Genomic DNA, 25,124 nt, shown 5'->3' with positions numbered 1-25,124 from the left:
TAACACATTTGTTTGGGCGTTTTTCTTTGCTTTTTGGGGACTTGCTGTCACTGTGGTTGGTTTGAGGTGCAGAGGTGGCTCTTGAGCAGTTTCACAGAAGGGTCTCCAGATCAGCAGCGACACCTGAGCACACCGCACCCTCCAGTCCATAAACCACCCGGGCAGGAAGAATCCCAGCAGATGTGATGTGCACGTGTGAGACTCTGACCACACAGCTCCTGCATGCCCACCCATGCAGCCTTTGCAGCCCCTTTTGCATTTCTTCCAAGAGCTGTTCCACGTCACTTGGGGATTTGGCTCATTTCTGCATGCTCACAGATAAATAATTCAGGCCCTCCATGTTTTGCTCCTGAAGTGCAATCACCGCTCCATTTCCCAGAGCGCAAAGCATAACCTGGGTAATGGAAAAGCCCAGCTAATACTGCACGAGGCAGAGAGGAGGGCAAATACATGGGCAGACATCTGACATCCAGCTGCCATGCCAAGCCCTGCTGTCCCCTCTCTGCCCAGTGCAGGGGCAGCAGTGGGGCACCTTTCCCACAGCTGCTGCCAGAGCTCAGGACACACACAGAACCAAGAGCTGGGGCAGAGGCTGAGGAAGAAGCAGACCCAGCAGCTCATCAAAGCTCATCTTGGGCTACGGTGATGTGCTGTTCACATCACTGCCTCCTCCTTCTTGTCTGTGGCTCCAAGATGGAGCTGGAAGGTGCTGCCTTTTTTGTGCCATCCTTGCTCCCCATGGAGCTGCAGGTAGATGGGGTCCTTGTGGGGCTTGGTTAAACTGGGAGCTGTTGAATATGCTTTTAAAGTAAAATGAAGCGTAGGAGAGCCTGTTGTTTACGACAGGCTGTGGTCAGGAAAACCAGGAAACATTTGCTTCATGTATACTCCCTGATATTGCTTTATTATATACAAATCATTTCCTGCACACCGAAGCTGGGGCACTGTTTTTGCTGGTGCTGTGTACTCACTGAGGAATAAGGCCCTGTTTCAAACCGTTTATATTCTAAATAGACAAGGTGGAAAGGACAACAGATGTGCAAAGGTGAAGCAGTGTGTCAAAGGCATCCGAGCTGGGGAATCCCCCCAACATTTCCTGTTCCACAGTGCAGAGCTGCATGAATCATTGGCTCTGGCTGCAGCAGGATGCATCCTGCTCCTCAGCTCTGCTCACTTCTCCACATTCATTTGGGTCCATCCTGCCTTGGGTGAAGCTGTCCTCAGACGTGCAGAGTAATTTTTTTACTTAGTTTTTAGTGATTTTTTCTTTTTGTTCAGCATCTCAAAGTCAGTTACCTCTTGGGTGAGGAAGATGTAAAGATAAGGAGAATGTGCTGTGGATTTCCATGAGCTAATAGCAACTGTGATAAGGTATCCAAGGGAGAAGGTGTGGTGAGGCAGGACAGAGGACATCTGGAAGAAGTCTGTCTCCTACTTAAGTCTTTAAGAGATGCTGGGCAGGCACAGCAAATCAGCCTTGCCATCTCTACTGATTCACTTGTAAATAAAAAGAGTCTGTCCCAGGGGCAGGTTTAGTTGAACTCCAGTTTTTCAAACCCCAGGGCTCAGCATGAGCCAATGCACACCTTGCTGGGTGAGTAGCAGAAGGCTGCTCCAGAGCCTTTGGGGCTTATCCCAAAGATCTTGGTAGCTGTTCTAAGGGATAGGAGAAGCTGGAGTTTGTTTCCCAAAGCACAGAAGTTGTTTCTGAAAGCATGGGGCTGTGTCTGCCTCTGTCCATCCTTGGAGCTGAGAATTATCAGGGCAGTGACAATAATAAACAATAACAAGGAGACTGATAACTGCATTAGTAGTGTTATTACTAACATTATAATTATTATACGATTGGTATTGTATATGTCACTATCTCCTCAGGTTTGGGGCACATTCATAATTTTAGTTAGTCTGAATTCCTGATTTTATGAGTCGTGTTAACACTTGCAGATAAGCCTGCACCGGTTTTCATTCAATATTTCACACCAGGATGGATTTATGATGTGTTGTACTCCTGTCAGAGGCTTTGGGAGTGTCAGCAGCTCTGGGCTACCATTTTTTATAAATCTCCATAAATCATTAAAACTCTAGGTTTAATGAATGCAAATTCAGTGCCACAGAAGGGAAGTCACTGGCTGGAGGCACTCCCAGAGCTGGAATTGCTCTGTCGTGAGCGGATGTTGAAAGATGTTCCTTCAAGTTCAGTCCTGTGAGCCACGTGGGGGCTGAGATGATTGTGACAATCTTTTGGCTAAACCTGTGCAGACGTCAACCTTTTCAGTGCCCATCAAATCTTGTTTTTCCAAGACCCACAGAGCTGACAAGGCAAGAAAGGGGAGTTGTTGTATATTCATCATGTGAAGTCCATTTCTGGGAGCATTTACATTTTTAATATAGTTAAGTGTGCACGTATTTACAGGATTAGATTAACACAGCAATAAACAATTTATTTAAAGGCATAATGTCTCATATGGATTTCGGGTGCCTGAATGACCATTTCCTAATACTGCTATTGTAAATACTTCCATGATTCACATCTCCTGTTGCAGAGCAAGCAGCAAATCTCCAGGAAGGAAGAACGGATCTGGATTTTTTTTTTTCCCAGAAGAAGATTTTTTTAGAGTTTTATTGTAACTCTAATTTGAGCCAGAAATCCATTCACAGGAGACGTGTAATAAATAGCAAATAAAGATGGGATTTTTCAAGAGTGCTGGTGCTGGTTTGCAGTGGGAAAAGCACTTCTGAAAATCCCCACCTGGGATTTTTATCAGACTTTGTGTTATCCTGTTGTAAGACCCTGCTGGCTTTGCAAACTGGACCATCTGAATCTGTTCAGGTCTGTGAGCTGCCTTTATTATTACAAGAGCAAAGGTTGCTGTAAATGAAAGGGTGAGGTAGGAGATTTAAAGTAGCTGCTGATTAAACAATAGCAACTGGTGGCAGAGGCATCACAGAGCTGAAAGCATAACTGTGTTTAAGGAAGAATTATACAAATTCCTGCATGACACATACTTTGCTGGCTGTTAAACCTCATAATCTCTGTGCAAACCTCTAGCTCAGGGTGCCCCTGAGGTGCTGGTTGTCACTGGCCAGGGCAGTGAGTGTCCTGCTCTCACCCTCTTTATAAAGCAATAGCACTGCCCCGCTGGGCCTGGGGGTTATTGGGAAGCTATATTAGGAACTTTATTGCTCAGCATGTGCAGAGTATGATGTGTTAATTTTAAAGGAGATAAGGGAGAGCTGGAGCTTCTCTTTGGAAGATTTCTGAAGGGTCTGAGCTCTTTTTCCTCAGCTCTTTCCCCGAAAGTGATGTGCAGACACCACAGCCTTCCTCTCCTAAGAGAGAAACGCAAGTAAGTTCTCGCACTCCAGTTGAGTTTTATTTGAAGAAAATATGACATTAAATTGTCAAGAATGATAGCAAAGTCCAAAAACACCATCACCTGAAGGGAAAACATGCTGTAGCCAAGTGCAGCAGCCGTAGGTCTGTCCTTGCAGAGTCTGAGCAGTGCGTGGCACCCGGCAGCTCTGCCTCCCCACCAAGGACATTTCAGCCTTAGGAGTTATAAGGGAAATTTTCACTGATAAGCACAATATTTTTGTAACTGTTGCTTTTTGGCAGAAAGCAGCCCAGATTTGCAAAGCCACACCACTGGTGTGTTCCAGGTGCTGTTGCCATCAACACCCCCAGCCCCTCTCAGGTCTGGGCCCGCTGCTCTGGGCAGGCTGTCAGCAGCACAAGGGCTCCTTCTCTGTCCCAATGTGCACAGGAGCTCCTCAGCCGCGTGTGGGAGTGCTACAGAAATGCAAACAGAAAGCATGAATAACAATATTTACAATCCAGATCATTGCATGTGTCATGCTTGGCTCCAAAATTTAAATTCTTTGAGCATGACCAACCTTCTGAGTTCTTATTTGGGAGGGACTATAAACGGTGCCCTCTCTCCTGAGATGAGGGCTGGGACAAGGCATGTGCTGCACCTTACCTTCATGGGTTGCTAGACCGAAAGCTGCACTCCAGGATGAGGATCACCACCTTGGGGAGCTGTGGGAATCCCCCCAGCTTGGGGAGGGAGTGAGGGCAGAGATGTGCCCCAGTCCTGCCTTTCCTCTGTTCAGGTTACTGTGGGGGAAAAGCTATGAAGAATAATCAGACAAAAACATATAAAATCAGAGCATTGTGACAGCTCAGAATTCACCACGTTCTTGTACCACTCAGGAGTGCAAACAGGAGTGTGGGGAAAATCCCCTGCACTCCGGTCTGTGCTCCGTATCCACTCGCTGTGCCATTGGCACCGTGTCCAGTGGGAATATTTAGTCCTCATTTATCAGCAGCACAAACTCCAGCACAGCAAGGAAGAGCACTCTGAGCTCTCACAGGGCACGAGGGAGGCAGCAGCATCTTGGAGAAGATCCCAGCAATGCCTGCGGTGTGTGGGAAGTGGTGGAGAGCACCAGCACAAGGGTTTGAGCTCTGGTTCTGGCTGAGTTGCCACGGTCAACACATTGTGTTTGTACAGCAAGAGGAGATCTGTTCATCAGAGCAACACCCTTCCTCTTTACGTGTGTTTCTGAAGTGTAATCACCATCAAACCACACTTAGCACTGCTTCTCTCTTGCTAGGAAACTAGAGAATGAGCTTATTTTCAGTCACCAAAGGCTCTACTTTTTATTTTAATAAAGTCTGATGAAAAACAACATTATAACTAAGGCAATAGACTTTTAATTACTTTTTTTCATAATCATTTTATAGGCTCCTGTTGAACTAACTGAGTCTTTCAACTTTTTTTTGTTCTTGGCTTAAAATGCTGGCACAAGCATTGCTCCACCTCTCAGCAATTTGCTCAGCCCAACGCCCCCTGCAGATTTTGGTAAATGCTGCCGCTGCAGTGCCGTGGGGTACTGAGGTTTATTGACAGTGGTATCATCTGCCCGTGGGATCTGGGAGATGGTCAGGAGCAGCACGTGTTCGGGAAGAATATATTCCAGCATGATCTGCAGCATACAGTTGGCTGTATTGGAAAGATTTCCAGATAGCTATTGATTTTCCAGTCCTGTAATTAGTTCAGAGATTATAAACGTAGAAAATATTGCTCCAGAAATTGATTTTTTTAATTGTTCATAGCACCAAAATATGGTGTAACTGCGAAGCACATCACATGCTTCCTGCAGAGGAAGACTTTGAACTTTGGAAAAATATTATCCCTGTAAACATGGAGAAGAAATCATGAGGCTTATTTCTATCACTATCTCAGAGAAGGCCTTGACCGCACTGGTTCTGGCTGGTTTTGAAAATCCAAGTCTGGAATGTCTCCTTTTTTTTTTTTTTTATTGCTTCCAAGCAACACTTTTTCACCTCTAATTATCAACTGAAGGAAGATGTCTCTTCTTTTCTCTGAAGGGGAATTTGGGTCTTCCCCTGGGAGGTGAATGAGCTGGTCACTCCTTCACAGTGACTCAGTGGCCTCATTGCACACCCAGGGTGGGGTGGCTGTTGCTTATGGAAAATAAGAGTGGATAGGTCCAGTAAAAACCCAGACTTTGTCTTCTAAAGAAGCTGTTATTTCTGTCTAGCAGGATAATGTCAGCTGGTGACAAAGCCAGGAGACCCCAACAGAGGCAACAAGGTCACTGCAGTTAGGGAAGTTATTAGAATTATTTCACCTTCATTGCTCAACTGTGCCAGGCATTCAACAAGTAAGTTGAGTCACTTCTCTAAAGAAGTTGCAAATTAAGAAGGTTGGGCACAGGGAAAAACCCTCCGAAAAGAAAATTTCCACTTTACAGGAATTACATCTTCTGATGTAGTCACACAGGCAGTCGGAAAATTTGTCTACTGTGAGGTTTCTTGCAAAATCTGTGAAATCTCAGGAAGTGAGGAGAAATGTTCCTTTTTAAAGCCCCAAACCTAACAATAATAAAAATAGTCCAACTGGACAATCTGATTTGGTTGAGAAACTGCTTCTGCAAGTATATAATTCCCGAGTAAACCCAGTCTCAGCAAAACCTTGGGCAGTCTCAGGAGCTGGGAAGTGCTGCAGTTAAAGGAAATTTACTGAGACATTAATGAACCTGGGGCTGTCCCCTCCCTCACCCACAGCAGCTCCCGAGGCGAGTGGTGTCAGACCAAGGCATGAGTTCTCCTCCTGCACATGCAATCATTGCAACAGCCCAATTTCATTTTCTGCAGGAGAATGGTATCACTGGGAGGATCGTTACACGAGAATCCTATAGGAGAAAGGAAATCCTATAGAAGGAAAGGAGGAGAAAATGCTGCTTTATTTATATTTTACTGTTGGGTGTTGGACTAGATGATCTCCAAAAGTCACTTCCAGTCCCAACCATTCTGTGGTTCTGTGACTCTTTACCTCCCCAAAGAATTTTAGGGTCACCTGGATTCCTGGGAAGCAGGATTTGGGGTATGGATGAGAGGAGTGAATTGCAAGTGCTTCCCCCATCTCCCTCTGCTCTAGGACAGTGGATATGCGGAAAAATGTGAAGAATCTATCCAGTCTTTGTGTAAGTGAATCCACCTTCCATGAGGGCAGAGCGGGATCCACAGGGTTCCTGGTATTTTGGGAAAGCACCAGGCAAGCCTTAGTGCCCCTTAACCACGCACTTTTGGGGTTAAGCAACAACCAGGCATTTTGGGAGTTACCCGCACCCTTCCCGAGGTGGGGGGGTTTGCGGGATGACCTGCGGCATCTCTCAGTTCTTTTCTCCCCTCGGAATGCCTAACGGGATAGGGATGGCTGCAGCCGAGTTAGCCCAGTCTCACTCTCCCATCTAGTGGTAAAATCAGGAAAAGTGGTGCAGGTCGAAAAAAAGAAACTTTGGCTTTCTGGAGCTTTTGGAGGGGTGTCGTTGTGGTCTCAGTTAAAGCCATAATCCCCACCTTGGGAATGTCACTGAACTGATCCAGAGGGACACACAGCAAAGTGCAAAGATGGCTCTGAGTCCTTCCCCGGGTCCAGTGGGGTTTGGGGTGCCCCTACTCCAGGAACGAGCCATGAAGCAAAGAGGTCTGCACAGTGAGGGATACAGCCCGGGAGGAGCAGTCTGGGTGTAAAAGCACGAACTTCTTGAGCAAAACAATCTCCTAAAGCACTCGTGGGGGGTGGGAGGTGGAAAATTTTACGTCTTCCCACAAATAACCTCTTACCGTCATATAACCACACGTGAGCCCCACAGCTGCTCCCTGCCTTCTCAGAAAGGCCACTGTGGGCCCCCAAAAACAACCCACAAAGGCTGGTGCATAGGCAAGGTCATCCTCTCAGGAAATGTGCTCTCGGAGATGTGAGCTGGGGCTGCGCTGCTGAGCGTGGGATGCAGAGCCCAAAACCTCTGCAGTGCAACAGCCTCTCCTAGGAGGGGATTAGGGGAGGCTGAGGCATGGAAAGGTGGGTTACTCTGAGCTGTAAAGTTGTGTTTTACTTCAGCCAGACCCACAGAGCTGGAGGGGAAGGGTTTCACATCTCCCACAAAAATTTAAGATGCTCAAGGTGATTCAGGCAAACCCCCCCCCACACACACTTTTTCTATGAGGAACTGGTGCAGAAGCAGCTCAGTGAGGGCCAAACACCATGGGGGTGTTTTTCCCCAGGTAGAGGAGGTGCAGGGGCTCAGGTTCTGCAGCCCTGGATTCAGGAGGCTGAGATTCCCACTCCAGTGTCCACAACTCAGTTCCAGAGACCTGAGATGCAGATTGGATGAACCTTTACAGAAGATTTATGTTCTCATGTCAGACAGAAGATTTGCGGTATTTCCTGGAAGGCTGGCTGATGTTTCACTTTCAGCAAATAAGGTCAAAATCACAAGGGGGGGCGAAAAGTCATCTCTCATGGATCAGCTGTTTGCCAGCCCCAGAGGTGCGTTTGTCTCGCATCTCTGTTCATATAAAAACACTTTCCTGGAGCAGCATGCTGCTAAACGTGGCTTTTCCAAGGGTGTCACCCACACAGTCTGCAGCACAAACAGACTCAGCTGGGAAAAGATAACTCAGAGGAGTACGGGATTCACACCTACACTACCAGATTATAAAAAGGAAACAAAAAGGAAAAGGTACTGGGCAGGTTTGGAAGGGTAAAAATGAAAAGACTGGTCAGGTAAAAAGGAAAAGATTGGTCAGGTAAAAAGGAAATCGGCAGGAGGTTCCTCAAGCAGCCTCCCCATGATGCCAGAGAGGGATGCAGGTTGTCCAGCATCAGAGGCAGCCGGCGATGGGGCCGGGGCACCTCGGGGGATGCCCGAGGCAGTGCTGGGCTGTGCTGGTGGGACGGGACGGCGCTGGGCTGGGCGCGGTGCAGGGGGAGCAGGGCGGGCGCTGGCGGAGGGTGCTGGCCCCGGCTCAGCCGCCGCCCCGCTCGCGTCCCGGCGTGTCGGGAGAGGGCAGCCTTGGCCACGGGCGGGTGAGGGAGGGAGGATCCGCACCCCACCGGCCCAGCACCGCCCAGGAGAAGCTTAAAGGAGAGCGTTTAAGTGCCCAGTGTGGAAAAGGGGCTTGTTCCGATGAAACATGAAGCCACTGGCTCTGCCGGGAGTCAAGCACCGTCCCATCTGCATCCTCGAGGATGTCCCAGGATGTGATCCACACGTCCTTATGGTGGGATGAAAGCACACCTGGAGCAAGGCTCACCGTGACCTGCTGCTCCCAAATCTCCTCTCCACCAGACTTGTAGACATAAATTATGTTTCCCTTCTTCACCGCAGACCACCAGGCTTATCCATTTGGCTGCAACAGCACCACGTGTGCCACAGCCTGGGGACCCACCTGGGACATCCTGGACTTGCAGCTCCAGTGACTCACCCGCAAACCCTCCCTGGAAATCGTGTTCCCTGCTACAGCACAAAAAAAAAAAAAAAAACAAACAAACAAAAACAAAACCAACAGGAAAAAGTTAATGAAAAGACAAGCTGGAAACGTGGAAGCACAGTTAATGCTACTGCTGTGATGCTTCGTTTGAGCTGCAAAGAGAAGATAAAGCTCTGCCTCCCACCAGAGATGTCACTGGGGAAAATGATTCCTTCCTTCTCTAAATGGCATCGCATTGTTTCTTCTCTGCAGCTTGCTGCCAGCTTGGAGTCACAGCCTGTTTTTCCAGGGCAGTAATCTGGTTAACCGACAGTAGTGGTGCCCTCCATCCCATCTCCCCACCACCCTCCCAGACAAGATCACTACAAAAGATATTCAAAAATAGATTCACCTAGGAAAGAAGAATAAATAAGGGTTGCTCTTCGCATGTGAATAGCTAATGAAGACCCACTTAGCAGTCTCGGCAGACTCATCAGCACCGGCGGCTGAGCCTTGATTGTGTGTCTGCAGCTCCGTTCCTCTTCTCTGCTCATTAGACCCAGGTCAAACGAAACACACACAAACCGTGGCAGAAATGCTAAGAACCAATGGAGATGGGCATAGTGAAGACCCATTCCAACTGGAAAATTGCAGGTTAGGAATTTTTATTGCCTGTTACATGGAGCTGTTTCGTCCAGCACCCAGGGGTAGGTCACTTCTAATCCCCAAGGGTGAGATCCAGCCCGTCACAATGTCCCATATCTCTCACTGACCTGGACAGTCCTGCATGGGGAGCACTGGGGCACATTTTGGGGTTGTTCAGGATCCAGTCTGCTGGTACTGCCCAAAGAGCTGCACCAACTTGGGTACAAAGGCAGCAGGTGAGGGTTGAAGGGGTGACACCTCTGCTTGGCACCCATCTCCTGGAGCAGCTCTGCCACCCTCATTGATCACTGCACTGCTCTCCTCTGCCAGAAAGACTTGTCCCTCTTAGCATGAGATGTTTCAACCAGCTGTAGAGTCCTGTGAAACTATAGTGAATACCATACATAAATAGATGAGGAGCTCTATGAATATAGGGAATCTTCTAACGGGATTTTCTTCTTAAACACCTTAGGACACTGATTTCTCTCTTTCCTGAAACCAAACCTGGTGGGCTCAGGCACTGCAAGCTGAAGTTAATCTTAATACTACATTTGCTAATAACCTGGGAATGAAGAAAGGGAACAAAAAAAAGTAAGAAAGAGCAAGGCAGCCAGATCCTGCCTCACCCTGTCTTGATTGTCTGTCACTGAATTGTGGCGAAGCATAAGATGGGAGAGGGATGCAGAGGTGTGAAGCACCATTGCCAGAGGATTCTGCTGCAGTCTGGATTATGTTGGTGTAAAACCTGCTCTGTTCTACTTGTCTGTGCTCTGAGACCTCCCTGACAATGATTACTCACAGAACATTCCATCTTCACTCCTCTCTGTTCCTAACCTAACAAACCATCCTTTTCTCACCAGTTCTGGGTCAGAGGAAAATGTTGTTATTAGGTTACCTCTATTTTATGGTCTCTTAATTATTTCCACCTCTGTGATTACACTAATTAGCTAACTGGTTTCTAATGGCTGTACAGTAGCTTGCATTACACTTTCATTAATCACAGCCTTAGTCAGCCTAGTTAAGAGTCCCTGATTTTTTGCATTATGATTTGAAATTATTAAATGCAGAAGTAATCTGAAGGGGAGAAAGGAGTCAATAGGAATAGACACCACCTTCTCCAGCAGCTTGGCAAAGAGCCTCTGATATATTTAGAAATGTTATGATTCACAAGAGCCCGCCAACCATTTACTTAGTATCTATAAAAGTAAGAAAAAAAGGTAAGTCTGAAGTTTTCAATCACAGCTGTTAAAGGCTCCTTCTCACTTTCTTTGATTCGAGGCAGTTGACTGACACATTCAAATGGGATCAAAAATAAAACAACTGACAACACATCTCCTCCATCCTGATGGCTGTGACCGAGCACTCGCTGCAGCTACACCCAGGACAAAACAGAAATGAAAATCAAAGAGGAGGTTGAATTTTTGCTGCTGGAAAAACATTACTCTGACAGCTCTCAAGACCTTCCTATAAATCCTTGCCTAGGGAGATTATTTGATGTGCTAAAGGACTTCTTAAAATAATCAAAATTAAGAACAAAGCATCTCACACTGGATAGCTTAAATACCTGCACAGGGGAATGTTCATCATTGGTTATGATGGAAAGTCAGAATAACAATAAAAATAATAATCAAATAATATTTTTGGTTTTATTATTGTTATTGACACCTACATAACGGGAAGTTCAGAAGGCTGTACAAACACCAATAAATTAATTCTGCCAACCTGCTGCATATCAGGCACCCAGTTCAGTGAGGTGCTTCACTGCAGCACAGTTTTAGTGAGCACTAAGTCAAATGCTTTTAGAAGGTGGGACAAGGGTGACGATGCTCTTGCCTGCCAAGGTGTCTTTGACAGGGAGGTGGAGGCAGAGAACCTTCATTTCCTGAAAATAAGAGGCTGAAGAGGCCCCATGACAAGCAAACCTTTAAATAGGAAAAAAAGTAACAATAATACTGAGCAAAATATTGCTTCAGGGAGAAATTTCTGCTTGGTTTTAGCACAGATGTTGATATTGCACGCTCAGAAATGGCTGTGTGGAAGCACATTATTAGATGGTGCACAACGAAGAGAGTTGGATTTGCAAGGGAGGAACTAAAGCATTTAAAAATTAAAAGACATTTTAAAAATGCCTCCTGAAAGGCATCTTTTCTCTGAAGAAGAAGTTATGAGTGGAGAGACTGAGCTTCCCCAAATCACGGAGTCTTAAAGTCAGAGCCTGTCAAGCACTTTTCCGACACTTTGCTTCAAGAAAAGGGAGCTCTGGTGGGAACTGCCGCCTCTGCAGATCCCCTGAGGGCTCCTCTGCGTGTGGAAAGGCTGTGCCAGGCTCAGCTCCCAAAGCCAGCCTGGGTGGGAACTCCTGCATCACCTAACCTGCAAATGTGCGTTCATGTGCTCAGGAACACACCTGGAGCAGGGATCTGCACCGGGCCAAATTTCCCCAGGGCAAGCCTGTCCCAGACACCCATCCAGCCTGCTGCCTGCACCTCTGTGTGTGAACTCCAAACAGGTTATCCAGGCAGCACCCTCACTACCTCCCAGGAAGATCCCACAAAGCACAAGGGCACTCTTTTCAAATTAATGAATGTAATTTCAAAACCCACATCCCTTGGGAGGAGGGAATCCTGAGCCCTGTGGGCCTCGGGAGTCTCCGGCTGAAGCAGAGAGCAGCATTTTGGGCCTCGTGCATGCGAAGGTGGCACAAAGCAAGGCTGGCACAGAAAGGTGATGGCTCTGCACTTTGCATATTCCCTCTGTGCACCGGGCTGGGATTTTTCATTTCATCCATAATTCATGGTTTGCTGCAGCGACTCCACAGAGGCAGCACAGAACCTCAGCCCCGCTGATAACAAGGGAAAGGCAGAGTTGCTTTTGTTGTCAGACTGCAAACTGTAGAGCTCGGGTCCAGCTGGCCCATCACTCCATCCCAATTAACCTGCAGGCAGAGGTGTGAGCAGACAGTGACACAAGGGCTATTTGCCCCTATAGATAAGTGGCTGCAAGTGGCCACTGCCAGCCCCACACGAGCCCACGCTGACCCCGCCGTGTGGGCTGTTGGTAGCCAGGGCAGGCTGTGCCCAGCACAGCGCAGGGCTGTTGCTCCTCCAGCCCTGCACCTTTGTTACACATGTACATGTGATTGCTAACCCAGCTCAGTGTTTGATGCCCCTGCACTGCTAAATTTTGGGGCCAGGCTGCTTTTTTTTTTCACCTGGCCCCAGCAGTGCTGAAAGGTGACAGTCGTTGCTGTCCCTGTGCACAGGGAGGTCACTGTGCCACTCTGGCTGTGTCACACACACAAAGCAGCCCATGCTCCCTCCCACGGCTGTAAACCTTCCTCCTCCAGCCCCGCTGCCTTTCCTCTCCATAACACACAGACCAAAAAACCTGGTTTGTCAGAAGCGAAAGTGTTTGGGGAGATTAAAATGTAAATGTTGCACTTGGCTTTTCAAAGGGGGTTTGATATTTTACTTGTGACTCTGCAAGGAAATAGATTTTTGATAACTCTGCGGAACTGCTGCTGCCCAGCCACTGCTGCAAACAGCCAAGACCTTAATAAATAAATTCTCTGTCTGGCAGCTCCGAAAACCAGCTTGCTGGTGGTTTGGAGAAATACTGGGAATTTCAAAGCAGTCTTGCACAAGGAGACCTGTAATTACAGCAGCCTCTCCTACACTGCCTGGGTCTGGGTGGAGAGGGGGAATGCACAGTGTTCTCCTTGACAGTGCTGGCAATAAACACTATATATTATTTTCTACTACATTTATTAACTTGAAAATATGGGGAAAGGGCCATGTCAGGTGTCATGCTTTGCACTAGATATTACCCATGGATGGGACATTAAAAGAGAATGTGAAAATAATTCAGACAGAATTCCTGCCTGGCTTGGCTCTGGTTTGCAATCTCATCTCCTTGGAAAACCTGCAGAAAGGTCTGCCTGAACCCAAAACTAGGTCCTTCCTGAGGCAATTTTTTTCCTTAACTTTATGTGATGGATCCAGGTCTCTTTTCTCTGACTCTCTGAGTCTGCAGAACCTTGCACTGTCCTCAGCACCCAGCACCATGCACAGCTTTGGCTCCATGCTGACAGACACGTGACACCGTGGCCTGTGCATTATCCAGGCACCTTGTTGATCCAGACTGCTGTAAACCCTGGGGAAATTCAGGGAAAAAGTAATTAAAAGAAGTTTGCTGACTTTCTGCTGACCGCCAAAGCTCTTGTCCCCCCACCAGTGTGACCAGAACTGAGCTGCTGGGATTTTTGGATCCCCAGATGGGACACATTTAAATAGTTGAACCTCAGTATAAAAAGTTCTTGGCACAAGGCTCTCAGTGGAAAACTATGACCACATAAATATGTACAGCTTTGTTACCAAAAAGCTTGATGAGTTTAAATTAACCTTTCTTCCATAATGCATGTAATAACCTGAATATGACCATTGCACAAGTAGACCAGCAGTACTTGGAAATGATGAGCAAGACAAGAATCACTCACAGCATTAATCTGGAAAATAATTTCAAACAATTGAGATCTATATGAAAATGAACAGACCACACATTAATAGAGCTTGAGCCTGCTCTGTAAACTTAGCTACTCACTTTTTATCCCTTAAGTAAACTAGGAAGAGTAATGTATTTATAGCCTCTTGACGTAAGTAGCCTCAGTGAAATATTGTATGTAATAAATATTCTGCCATCCCTGGGAGCCTTCAGGACAAAGCGGTACCAAGGTACTGCAAAGGCAAACTGTATGTGGCTAACGAGTCTTGGTGAGCTGCCAGCCAGCTGAAAACACTGAAATGAGAGAAAGCAATGAAAATATAGACTTTATTAATATAGGAGTGAGTTTTATTAACACAACCGCAATGCAAGGTCAGTGGGTAAAGATTTTTCCCTTTCAGCTTTGCAGGGCACCTTTAATCATTGCTTTCAACTATCACCTTGGAGTTTGGTCAGCTTTATGCCAGTGTTTTGTTGTTTGTCAATCATTTTCTCCACTGTTTTTTTCCCCCCTTTCCTTGCTGATGCAAAAATCATAAGATCTTGGCCCTTTTTCCCTACCCCGTGCTGCCAGCATTGCTTTTTACCCAATTACAAATTACACAGTGCATCTGCATTAAACCAAAATGTGTTCATCACTAATTTTAAATAAGGATGTCATTTGTAAATGCTTTATTCATAATTAATGGAATTATTACTGGGTGCAGCCACATTCTTCATCCATGTACTGTAAGATATGTTGTAAAGTGCATTAGTAAAAAGCTTTATAGATGAGGATATGACAACCCGACTGTGAAGCACATTACGTGATGTACTGTGGCTATTGTTGTAACAATCTTCATACAAGATTTTAAGCTATCAGTAAGCCAGGGGCTGATTGATAGTGTAAATGTTAATAATTAATAATAGGATAATGTTGATAGCTGTGATTCTATGATGAGTATGGATTTTTTTAGTCAGTATTATGCTAATATGCATTATTCACTGAATCATAAAATCACATTAGAGATGAGAAGGTCCCTCTGGCTTTCTCCATTCATATCACTGATGAGTCAATGCTGCTCCTTCCTAACATTTCCAAAGCAGCTTTTTTCCTCTGCCTTTCTGCATGAAATCTCTAAGTTAAGAAGTATATTTTAAAACAAATTTAGAGCCCCTGAATATGTGCTTACCAGAGTGATGTGTAAACTCACGGCCTTCAGAAGAGGAGTACAACAAGCTGCCTGCTCTTGGCATGGGAGACAGAGGACATGAGGGACCCTCCACTTTGTTTACAAGAAAATAGTTTGAAATGAAGGAATTGCCACTGCAATTCCTTTCACTTTGGCACTTGAATCCTCCAGCAAGTTGAAACCATCAGGCACACGTACCTTGTGCAGTGGCTACAGGAAGGTCCTTGGGCTGATGAGCAACAGGTAACGCAGGTGGGATGTGAAGAAGGAGACATAGGAGAGAGAAGCAGAGAGCTGTAAAGTGGCTCAATAGTGATGTCATTTTTTTTTCAGCTGAAATTATCTTTTTTTATATCCACTAGACAGGACGAAAACAGGCATTATGTCATGCGGGGGGAAGTGAATGTCGGTTTGCCGCCGGGCACAGACTCCTCAGAGGATGTGAAATGCCAATAGCACTCTCCAAATCAGGATTTAGAAATGGATATGGTGTAATGGTCCCGGGGACGTGCTGGATTCCAAGGTTCCCAGCAGGGAAATCTCCCCTTCTCCACCCAGCAGGATTGTCTCCATCGCCCGTCTCACGGCCGCCCTCGCAGGACCAGAGATATAATTTTGCCTTCTCCAGTTTCAAAGCCTGAGATTCAGGAGAGCTCCTTCCTGGTACTCAGCTGGTTGTAGATAACCTAAGCCAAAGGCATCAGATACGCTGAGCTCACTGGCATTTTCCTGCTGGCATGGTGTCCGACAGGGAAGGGTGTGCTCCACGCACCCCCTTAATGACATTTTAATTCCTTAAATTGTGCTAACACCCACCCGGCTCTCTGGCAGTGCAGGAACACAGCTTATGGACTAGTGTGAGAGCCATGTTCAGGGAGAGAGGAAGTGCTTGTTAGTACAGGAATTCTCTTATTAAGGAAATTATTATTGGTAGCTTTTTCTTAGAGAGATGAGAGTGCTCAGAGCTGATCACTGATTACCTTTCCCATCCCTGCTCCCTCCCCACCTCTAGGACTTTGCGTTTGGCTTTTCAACGTTTTTATTTCAGATAAATCTGCAAGCGCATTTCCAGGTGGATGTCACCAGGATCCACTTCCTCCCAGCCCACAGACAGTCTGTCTCTTATCTCACTTACATTAGTATCAATTATTTACAGCAGGAATGCTAAATCATGAAAACCAAGTTGCAGCAAAGCTCTGCCTTGGCTGAGTACCCCACCCTGGTTGCAGCTTCCCAAGCCCCTGTGCTACTGGTATTTGGCCTTGCAGAGCAACAGCCATGAATTTCTTTCCCTTTCAGAGCTGCAGAGAAGAGCAGTGCCTGGGCACCCGGAGCCCGTGTTCTTCACGCAGATAAAAATCATGAGGGAGTGCATTGGGCAGCTTGTCTGTAGGGAAAGCTCTTCCATGGTCACTAGGCTTTGGAGCAGCACAGTGCTTGCCAGAAGGTTTCTTTTGCTTTTTCTTTTCCCTCCTTCCACAGAGGCTTCATGACACTGGAAAGTAACATCTGGGTGAAGGACCATCTCCAGTCCATGGGTGATGGAGCTGACTCCCCAAAGCAAGGTGCAGCCAGCCTGCCTGCAGCTCACCACCCCTTTGTGGTGCAACACAAATGTTGTTGCCATTTCCCTCCTTCTTCTTCTCCTTCCCCTGGGTATAATCTCCCTTCTGGGAGCCCATAATCTGGGGAGAAGAAGCTCTTTCCCCATGAGGTTTGAATGAGGCTCTCACATGCAGTCACTGATGAGTTTCTTAAATCACTGAGTGCATAAAGGCTTTTTTAAAATTTGTGATGAATAGTATTTAAACATTACTAACTAAAATCTCCAATAAACAGGGGTGTTATATGCCTTAGGACAGTACAAATACAAGTGTCTGGGCTCTCTTCATGTCTTTACTCTTTGGATACAGAACAGCAGAAGTGCTTTGCTTCTGTTGAGAAGTTCACCATTAAGTGAGGTGATGCTTCCACTCTTGACCTTGGATGAGTGCCTACGTTTGAATTTCCAGTAATTCTCCATATTTTTCAGATATATTTGCTCCAGAGAAGCTGTATTTTCCTAGGTTTGGTTCCTCACCCAGCACATTCCTACTTTGCTCATTACAACTCACAAAAGTGAAAAGAAACCCCTGAGAAAAAAAAAAGAAGAGCAAATGAACCCTTTGAAACCTGGTTGTAGAGAATATTCAGAAGGTGAGGAGATCTCTGGAGTGCAGACCAGAGCCAGCAGATGCTGGGCAAGCTGGTTTTGACCCACTGTGGGATAGCAAGGTGGTTATCCCATGAGACCCAATCTAGTCCTGAGGTTGCAAAGCTCCAAGCCTACAACACAGAGCCTTAAAGGGATCCTCCAACCACCAGTGGCCAGTTCAGCTCTGGTGGGATGATTCTGGGCACCTTTGAGCCTCCCTGGCAATGTGCAGTGGCTGTGGTGCATGATGTGGAGCTGAAGGGCAGAGCTTGCCTTGGATGGAGTTTTCCATGGCTCAGAGGTTGGTGCTGGACATGGAAACCTTCAGCCACGGCAAGTCCAGTGCCCAGCCCTAAACAACCCTTGGCTGGTGCTTTGCTGTCACCCACAGGTGTGATTTTGGGCATACACAGGGATCGCTCCTGGAGGGGAGGTACACAGGGGAGGATGGAGAAAAGGAAGGGTGTTTTAATTCCAACCTGCTGTGAGTCACTTCATTAGCCCTGACCCTGTTTGACCCTTCTACTGTTATATCAGCCTAACTGTTTATTTTCCCCATAACACTAAAACCAAATCGATTACCTTTGTCTCAAAGCCCTTTATGTGTCTCGGCGCCCAGGAATAGCCCTGCTTTTAGCAAGGGGCCTGATGCAAATGAAATCTTTGGGAAGTAGGGACAGTTTGGAGCAGACACCAAGTCGACCTCCTCATCTTCCTCCTTTTCTTTCCTGATTAAGCTTCATATATTGCATTTAGAAGAGAAACTTTGTTTCTTTTTAAAATAGCTGTACAATGCTATCTCTATAAATGTGCATGCTGTGTCTTTGTTGTATACATCTGTACAATCAATAACTGTGTCTTGCAGGGGATTTAAATATTAGTCTTCAAAACCCAGGTCTAGAGCACCAGATTTATCTGTAGGAAAACATACCCTTTCCTGCTTAAGGAAGGATATTAATTATAGATGCAAACCCATAAATCTTGTGGCTTTAGGTGAGATATTTGCTGGATTATAAATATGAATTGGAGATGAGGATCCTGCTCCTCCTATTATTACTATTATTATTATTACTTACTGGTTATTATTTTCTATATGATCCATATCTTCAGGTGGGTCAAACACCTCTGGGGAATGGGGAGCTAAGCCTTCAAAGGGTGAACACATGTTGAATTCATTAAAAGGTTTTCTATCCCAGCCTTGCACCCAGCTGCATTTTGCAGCCGGGTGAGTCATTAAACTCCCTCTTCAGTTGCCTTCACCTCCTCTCCAGCCTGCTTTTGGTACCTCATTTCATTGTGCTGCTTTTGCCTGATCATATCAAGCCCCCTAATGTTTATTAATGTGGCCCTGTGCATCCTATTGAAAATGTGCTATTGTTTCTCAGGTTCTGCTTCAGCACTGCTCTCGGAAAGCAGCCAAACCAGGAGCCACTGGGGACCCCAATATCACCCAGAGCTTTGTCATAGGTGACAATTTTCTTCTCTGCCATTTGTTATGGGACATCTGGGGACATCAGTAATAAGCCACAAGGGCTCGATTGCCCAAGGAGCTGAGCACCCAGAATATCAAGTGGAGGGTTTGCTTGAGGCAGGGTGTGAGTGCTTTGATGTGACAACTGTGGGCAGTCCTGAGGCCACTCAGCACCTTCAGGGCAGGGCTGGAGGGGCCTCGCCACAGAGACCCCAGAGCTGGAGAACTGAGTGTCTCTGGCTAATTCAATACCAGCCAAGTCAGGGATACATTGCAGTGGATCCCCCAGACTTTACCAAGTGCTCTGAATGCCAATTAATGAGAGTTAAACTGAAGACATCACTGATGACCCCAGGGCTTGCTGATTTGCCTGTTTCCCTGCTGATCTCTGCTGCTCCAGACACTCTGTGGCACGTCAAGGACCAAACCCAGCCAGGTGACAAATGCGAAGGGCTGGATGCTCACCAGCATCAGCAGAAGCAAAAGGCATGGAGCTGGACTGGTGTGCACTGGGAGGAATTCCTGAAGGCAGCTCTGGCAGGTGCGGCCCTGCAGCACGCTGCTGACCACAGGAGAGCACATACTGGGATCTCAAAATAAATTCATGTAACGCACTACCCTGAAATTAATAGGCCCTTGTGTGCCAGGGCTGTAAAGACAGGGCTCTGTATAAGGTCTGGCTTTTTTGAATTAGACTCCTGTGCTTAAATAAATTAAGCGAGTTGTCAGTATATTAAATGATTTAATGCCTTCTTCGGTTTTGCAGTGGAATCCTAATGAAAATACTCTTCAATATAAAATGCTGAATAAATTAAATGGTGAAGTATTTAAATAAATGGTGTGTTGTTACTGTGAACCACATTAAATTAGTGTTTGCCTCTATGGTAATGATGCTGCCCTGGCTGTAAAAGAGTTCTGCTGGTTCAGGCTTTTTTTCTGACAAAATATAAGTGTTGTGCTTAAGATGTTCAGTTCAAAAGGATCTGCACTGTTCCTGGGCCAAAACCTGATATCAGTGGAAATCTTGTTGGCTGGCTAACAAGGAACTGGATTAAATGGCATTAGGAGCAAAGGGCTCTGGCAGACTGAATTGGAACTGCTGAAGAAGTTTCTGGGTGGTGGCCTCTGCCCTGAGCAGGAGGTACAAAGGTGTGAGGCGGGGTTAGTGACTGTGGCAGGCAACATCCTGCAGTGCTGCCTCCTCCCCACTCACTGATAATCTGGGTTATCAACTGTGGTGACAGCAGCAGAGAGGTGGCAGGTGGTGGGGGCAGCAGCCAGGGCTTGAATCAAACCAGAGGTAAATCCAGCACAGCTCAGGACACACGGACATGGTCCCAGATTCCCATCTGGCTCCTTGGTGTGGGCAGAAGGGATGAGACGAGGTCCCAGCATCCCAATTTACACCTGGATTGATTCTGCAATTGAAGAACCACACTGATGTCATGAATAAACTGTGGAGGGCCCTAAAAGTCTTTCTTTGCTGATCTCATTACAAGATAAGATAACAAATGACCTCTCTTTTCTATCCTTTCTATAAGGTAAAGACCTGCTTTTAAAGGTAAAGACCTCACCAGAAGATAAAGTCCCTTATATAGAAATCAATTGTGAAACAAACTCAGTTATCCACTTTTGGATATCAGTTCTTATCTCATCACCTCTACCAATCACAGTATTTCTTGGGAACGAAAATTTTTTTTGTGACACTGTTTTCCGAGCTTAAAAAGCAGAAATAATGTCCCAGTACACAAGGAAAATCAAAAAATAAATTATATATGTATATATATTTATACCTGCTTCGTCCCCAAGCACGTCTAGATGCACAGTAAGATGTCAGCTGGGGCTTGCAGAGCAGTGCCAGGAGAAGTCCATGCGTGGCTCCTGGAGTTTCCTGATTGAGGGGTCTGTAGCTGAGACTCCTGCTGAGTAACTTCCATGGAAGGAGAAATTTCAGCAGCTTCCAAACCAGAGAGCAGAGACGTGATGGAGCTCCTGCAGAAAGTCCCCAAGACTGCAGCACTCTCTCATTCTGTGTTTTCCTGGGTGTAGATGAATCTGTTATCAAACTGCACCTTTTCCACTCACAATTTTAGCAACTCTTAAGGAACATGGTGGTGTCATTTCCCTGAAAAGTCCATCAAGCTACAGCAGCAGCTGGGGATCAGCAGGATTTTACTGAACCACTGGAATGCATGTGCTTCATGCTTTGAGCTGCTCTCCTTGGCACTGCATTTTGGGGGTTTTTTTTATAGCAGGGGGATATGGGCTGGGCTTGTTTTATGGGGTTTTAGAGGACTCTTCCAGGCTCTCCACTGGCAAAGATGAAGTGCCAATAGCACTGAGGTGTCTGCATGAGTGCCCACCAAGGCCAGACCAATAACTCTGGGAAAAGGGAATGGTTCCACTCAGTGCTTGAGGATGATGTCTTAAATACTTATTATTAGGAAGATTAAAAACCCAAAAAGGCCCATCCCATTCAGGCACTGTGTGTGCCTGTGTGTTGATTCACAGTGATCTTTGGTGAATCCAGGATATGGCTTTAAAAAACCAAAAGAAAAAAAGAAGCACGAGTCTGAAATGGCCAATGATGATGAAACCATCTGTTGGGAAGTTGTTCTGCTGTTACTTCTCCCAAACATAAAGCACACCCTTCCCAGATGGAATTTAACAGCGTCAGCTTCCAGTCACCAGCTCTTTTTATCGCTCTGTCTGTTAGATTGAAGGGCTCTCCCTTTCTGCATCCCTGTACCCTGTCTGAATACATCTGGATTGTCATTAAGCCATCTCTTAACCTTCCCTTTGTTAAGCTAAGCACATTGGGGTCCTTGAGTCTGTCACTATAAGGCATGTTTTGTGATGCTTCAGTCATTCCCGTGTGCCCTCTCCCATTCATCACCATCCTTCTGGAGTCGCAGGCACCAGAAATAGCTGCAGTGTCCCATTAGGTGTTACACCAGAGATATTTCACTCCACTGTTTTATCAAGTTTCCAGCACTGTGTAAGAGGATCCCTCCTCCCTGCAGTGAAATCCCGGTTCCTGGAAGTGTGGCTTTGTGTGAAACCGACTGGGGTTTGCTTCCATCTGGTTCAGCAGCAGTGCAGGTCTGAGGCAGAGCCCCATCCACATTCCAGCCGTGGTCCGACTCCAAATCTCATCAGCAAACTTGGACTGTAATGAGTTTTGATTTTCTACCTTTTGCTAAAAATGCTGAACAGAAAGGCAGCCTCTTGGGATGCTCCTCGGATATGTTTAAACCTATCACCAGGGTTCTCATCCGTTTAGCGCGGGCCGTGTTGATATTACATTGTTTTAGCTTCCTAATAAATGAGACAACATTAAGTTAAATGCCTCGCTGAAGTCAAACGTAACAGTGTTGATGAAATGTACTAAATCAATCAAATCTATAATCACATTCTTGAAAAATTATATCAATTTCATTTAATAAGATCTATTTTCCATTAGCTCATGTTGATTGTAATTAGTTATTCTCCTTAAATTGTTATTAATCAAGTCCCTTATCAACTCTTCCATTATTTTTTTTTTTTCCACAAAATCAACATCAAACAATCAGATTTATAATTACGCAAGTCATCCTCCTCATCGACATTTATTCGTTGGCTCAAAGTCAACACTGCTTTGATCTTCTGGAAAACTCTGTGCTGGCCTGGGGTGCTCCTGGGACAGGTTTTAAAACTCTCAGGCACTGAATATTGGGAGCTGCTGATCAAAAAAAAATCCTCTAGCTGTAGTAGCAGCTGTTTAACATCCTGAGTTGGAGCAGAAGATATTCCACATCATCATATTACATGGCGATTTCACTCAGCTTTTTTTTCCCCCGAAATAGAGAAATTAAATATTTAGTGTCTGCCTTTTATGTATTCTTTTTTTAATGTCTGCTATTTTGTCTAGACAACTACTTTGAGTCTCTTATATCTAAAGAGCACATCCCTGTTGCCCTCAGCTCTGCTAGCCACAGGTTTCACCTGACAGCCTCCTGCTTGGGGCTGGTTTATGTTCATTATTATTCACTTTCCCTTCTTTCTTTCTGGGAGTTTACCTACTTTCACTCTCCTTTGAGCTTCAGTTTTCAGCCAGAATAACCTTCTCTTTCCCAATGCTGAGGTTTTGCTAGATTTCCTAGAAGCCAGAGTTTCTTTAAACAAGGAGTTGCCAGATATGACTCCAATTTTCTGTTTAAAATCCTCCCAGGTGACCTGGCTCACAGCACTGAAAAGCACAGGGACCCATGGTCAGCTCAGGCTTTCTTGTCTGTGCCCAGCTTGTATGATCGAAACGGGGTCACCTCTGTGCTGGCTGTAGCCAGTTTTGGGGTCTGTAAAGTCCTGCAGCTGTCAGGATGATCCTGTCGAGGATCCTCCTGGTTTTGATTAGGAAACACTCTTCTAGCACATTTAGAAAACCCCCAAACCAGCACTGTGAGCTCTCCAGCTCACATCATTCGAGTTGAAGTTCCCCAGGACAGCATAGGGAAATTTTCTTAAGTATTAGAGATATGTGACTAAGAAGTGAGTAATCCCTGTTTTCTAGTGAGGGTTGATGGTCTGGAGAAACACCTTCTTTTGGTTTTTATTTGTGTTTGAGGTCACTTTCTCTTCAGTTTCTAGTGGTGCTCAGAATGCAGAAATGTCACTTCTGATATTGATTGTCCCTCCTGTGCCTTCTTTGCCCACTCAATTCTTTCTAAATAGGTTAAAACTATTGATTTTAGTATTCCAGGCACATGGATTTTCTCCCCAAGTTTAAGTCATACTCTCCGGAAAGAATCTGTACTTATAAATTAGCCATTCCCAGCTTTTTGTTTTGTTCAGACTCTGCTGTACAGGCAATTAAAGTTCTCCTCACTTCTGTAGGTGCATTTGTTAGCTCTTTTCTCCAAAGCTTCATTTCTTACTTGGGCAAGGGATAGGGATGGATCCTGAAACATTTTTGTGCTTTTTCACACTCCCCAGTGCCTGTTCCTGCTCATCCACTACAAGTTCCCTCCTTCCAGAAAGGTCACCAGCCCAAACAGCTGGCACAGTAGAAGGGAAAACCTCAGCCCAACCACTGCCAGCCGCAGCACAGATTCCAGGGTCACCATGGCAGTGGGTGCAGGATGGCTCAAGGAACAATCTTTCATGAGTCTGCTGCTGACAGGCTCCAACCTCACGATCTCTTCTGGCAGCCACTTCCCATGCTCAGCTCAGCCTGCTGCGACCTTTCCCCAGACCCACAGAAGTGCTTTTACTTGGCTTCCATGGAAACATCACATTTGGGGTAGAATCTCACTTGCTTTTTGGTCCCCAGAGGATTTCCAGAGGTTTCGTGAACGCCAAGCCAAGAGAAAAAAAGAATTTTGCTTAGGGCACTGCACCTGTGGCTGGAGGTCTGAAGGTTTCCTCTCACCTCCTCATCTTCTGCCTTTAGCATGTGCTCCAAGGTTGTGTTGGCTTGAATTCAGCTCAGGACCAGCTGTGTTGACCCCATAATATGGAATCCCAGAATCATAGAGCCATAGACTCGCAGGATCAGAGCAGTACATGTTAGAAAAAACCAAACCACAGCAGTTGTCTAGATCTGGCCATAGCTGGGCTCCGTGCCTGGGGATGTGCCTATTCCTGCTTTTGAAAATCGCCCCCTCCATGTTCTTTAATCCATCAGAGTATTTAGGGCCAAATCTGTGAGTGGAGAGGTGGTGAAGCACAGGAGAAGAGAGCAGAAAGTCTGTAAAATAAAAAAAGCTACCCAAAGCCTCCTGGTTGCTCTGAACTGCACATCCTTCCTTTTGGGAGGTGTCTTTTTATCTCCTCCTGGATACTCACCATCATTTTGTGGGATGCCTCTGCTGTGGGTTTATGGTTACATTTCCATCCTTTTCACTGCCTTTTAAACAATTTTGTTGTTACCTTCTAAAATTCAGAACATGAAGAGCAAGGTCCACCCTGGACGAATGGGAAAGGATAGGTGATCTGTAGAAGAGGTCGGTGCCTGCTCCAGGACAAGCATCATCCCAAATGCCTCCTGGTAGTTTTCCCCTGTTTGAGCCCAGGACAGATGGACAGTATGGAGCTTCACTGGGACAACTGGGACTCCCTGCCTCTTGCCAAAAAAACCCTGGAGGCTCTTGTGGGTAAAAGCCTGAGCTGCTCGTTTCCTTAATGCAATTGGCACTCTGCTCCATTATGAATTCCATTTATAAATTGTAGCTTCCACTTTTTTCTTTCCCTTTTCTTTTCTTTCCTTTCCTTTTCTTTTTTTTTATTAAAACTCTAAATTTCATTAGTTTGCACTTACAAAAATAAGCCTGGCATCAACTAGTGAGCTCTCCTGAGATTGTGTCATCAATTTACCCTGCC

The 25,124-nt window shown here is 45.9% G+C and overlaps 1 long non-coding RNA gene across 1 annotated transcript; it reads right to left on the bottom strand.

The window, feature by feature from the left end:
• Positions 1-44: 44 nt before the first annotated feature.
• On the bottom strand, positions 45-24,852 carry LOC121673214. The gene is made up of 3 exons (XR_006019163.1): positions 20,561-24,852; positions 3,438-17,234; positions 45-3,330 (listed from the first exon to the last, which is right to left on the bottom strand). It is a non-coding gene; the product is annotated as an uncharacterized LOC121673214 (long non-coding RNA).
• Between the last annotated feature and the right edge of the window lie 272 nt (positions 24,853-25,124).

The sequence above is a fragment of the Corvus kubaryi genome, unplaced genomic scaffold (assembly GCF_017639235.1).
Source record: "Corvus kubaryi isolate FWS band 111438036 unplaced genomic scaffold, C.kubaryi_AGA036_p1.0 134, whole genome shotgun sequence".
Classification (NCBI taxonomy): Eukaryota; Metazoa; Chordata; class Aves; order Passeriformes; family Corvidae; genus Corvus; species Corvus kubaryi.
This window is presented reverse-complemented; position numbering and strand designations above follow the sequence as displayed.